Genomic DNA, 3,004 nt, shown 5'->3' with positions numbered 1-3,004 from the left:
TGGCAATCCATTCATTCACTTATTCACAATTTTTTAACGTCATTATTTATTCATTCACTTTTATCTCATTCACTCAGGTCCAAGGCTCGCCTACTCACTCACCGGCTTAGGTCATCCGGCTGGCTGACAAAAAATCGTAATCGGAAAGAAGAAATGTCATTTGGCTTCATGCAGAAGGCTTGAAACAAAATGCCCCCACTTTGGGGTATATGTGCGTCATAAGGTTTAAATTCGGAGGAATAGTGTATAAGTCACCTTCAGGCTGTTTGTTTGCCCTGTTAATGATGTGCAGTGTTGATATCTGGTTCAGTATTTAATTCAAGTTAATTGTTGGTGTTTTAGGAATCAGGGGCCTCTGTGTCTTGAGTTTGTTTAGGCACACAGTTACAGTTACGCCTCCAAACAAACCTACCTTGTAGGCGTCGTGGGTCGCATACACCTTGTCGAACAGTGTGTACAAGTCGTTTGGAAGATTGACACCATGTAATGGTGTAAACATTGCAGAGATGGTTGCAAACCCAACAGTGCCTCGATAAGCGGGTGGGATGCCTATTTGAAAAGGCTGAGTCTGGAAAGACAATAGAGGAAACTGGGTTTATTGCCAAAAGTGTCACAGATCAGGGCTGGATTATGCTAGCCCCTTTAAGCTTCTAAAACAAAGGCTATCCTGTGAGCTGTGTTGAGCCCTATTTACATCACCTAGGTCACTTGATTCCCAGTTTCATAGATTATTCTATGCCACATTGGCGTAGATGCCAAATGCGATATATTTTTAGCATTTTCCTTGAAAACACTTTATCCTTCATATTCAACTTACCAGAAACAGCATGCTGACTTAACCTAGGGCTATCCTTAAACCTGACAGGAATACTGCTGAATTACTTGACATAGCTGGCTGCTTCGTGTGAAGGTTATGATTAGCTTAGTTTGTTCTACTTGCACAATATTATCAGATCAACTTGGCGGCAATTGGTAATGGCAAGAAGGAATTACCTGTGGACGAAAAGGAGGCTTTTCTCTACCTATAACTCGTTCTAGAATTTCTCCCAATAGAATATCTTTGAGTCCATATGGCATTGTCTGGTATACGACTTCGTGCATTATTATGACGAATGCATCGATATTCCCAAACTTGGTTCAGAATGAAACAGCTGTCGCTTTGCGTAATAGTTAAGGGGAGGTCCATAATTTCCTCAGAGATCAGAAGTAATTGGAGAAGGTGCTGGATGTAACTCACCTTCAGTCTGGATTGAGGGACAACTGCTTGTTAAGTTGCAGATTTAGGAAATGACGAAATCGGTGATATTCAAGAGCCATCGGCAAGTGACAATGCATTTAGTGAATTTTGGCCTTCTGTGAGCTTTAAGGCTTGCGCTGTGAAGGTATTCCATTCCCTTGTAATACTGAATTGAAGGCAATTGCACAAATCAGAGGTGAGATGTTTTTTTTTAAATGACAGAAGGTGATATGCACTAACCTGAACAAAGTCAGATGTAGTACTTTGTTGTTGATAACACGTAAGACAAGGAAAAGCTTTTGTGTCAAGTGGGTGAATATAGGCACTCTCAGCAAAGAATTTTTCCCTAAACAATGAGCATTCATAGTGCTAAATAGGAAAGAAAAGTGAGTTTGACATGCAATATAGATGATGGTCCATTGAAAATAATTTCATGAAGTGTTTGTTAAACGGATAAAATCTGTGAAAGGAACTCGTCTGCTTTTCGTGCTGAAAGCGATTCTGATATAAATGCACAGACGTGTAGTTCTCACCACGTTTGTTGTGCATCGTTTGGATAAGGTGTGTTTTAGACTCTTATCAGCAAATGTGAAGATGCATCGCCTTCAATTATATTTTGCATTCTCGATGATAAAGTAAACAGTTAGTGATTGTTTGTAATAACTAGGGAGAATATTTGCGAGACTACCTTTTTCAATACAATATAAAGCAAAATTCTTGAAAAGTGCCAGAAAAGTCATTAGTTGGGAACAAAGCCTCATTTTTAATTTTAAGCAATAATGCAAGGCGTTATCACCTCACACCGCGGCCGAATCTTGAGACAACTGTCTCGAAGCAAAATTGTGATCTTTTCCACGGATTCAACACTAGTCGAGACTTCCTTCATCCACATTCTTGTAATCTGGTCATGATTTCAATTGTGATTGCATAAATTACGGCATTATTTGCTAATTCACATCACGTGTAGCTGTGAAGTAACAGCCTATTCTTCAGCTACTATAAGACTGAATGCGTTGCTGCCTTATGGTTGTTGTAACTCTTGGGTGATAACCACTCACTAGAGATTCTTCACACTGCTCTTCCACATTTAGCAAATAAAAAATGAGCGAGTGAATAAAAAAGGTAAGCCTAATAAGCATTCCTCTTAAGTGTACTTGTGCAAACAATGACTACATGTCCTGCATTGGCCTAATTTAATGCTTGAGCTTTAGCGAGCATGCTGGTACTGTTATTATTTTTCATCGATGTTGAAATGATCACCTTAGCGCACTGTCAATCGGCTATGAACTCACACGAACGTCGTTGAACTAATTAGTCCACATGACTTGTGATTGCAATGTGTGTTAGTCAGTTGGAAGTTACATTGACGTGTTACGAGATCAGGCCATTTCCTTCTCCTCTGTCCCCTAACCAGCGAATAATCGTGATTCTGACAAATTATCTCAATTTGAGATGACGCGATATCAGTGAACCTGGTCTGATTATTCTTAATAAAATTGTCACAACCTCGGTACTCCACAAATCGCATTTGTATAAAAAACCGCATAGGTCACACATGCCGAACAACTGACTATGTTGTAGAATTTTGCCTCTGAACTCTTTTTTAACGGCTTTTTTTGACATTGGGCAAGTGCTGACCAGATAGCATTACGTATTACATCTTGTGGTCAAACAAGCTTAAAGAATAATAAAGACCTTAACTGTCAGTGCTGAAATTCAAGTAGTTAAGGGCGGAGAGTCAGTGCTGCCCAATTGTTTAAAGCTTTC

Source organism: Echinococcus granulosus, assembly GCF_000524195.1.
Source record: "Echinococcus granulosus chromosome Unknown EG_S00192, whole genome shotgun sequence".
Lineage (NCBI taxonomy): Eukaryota > Metazoa > Platyhelminthes > Cestoda > Cyclophyllidea > Taeniidae > Echinococcus > Echinococcus granulosus.
Note: the sequence above shows the minus strand (reverse complement) of the source record.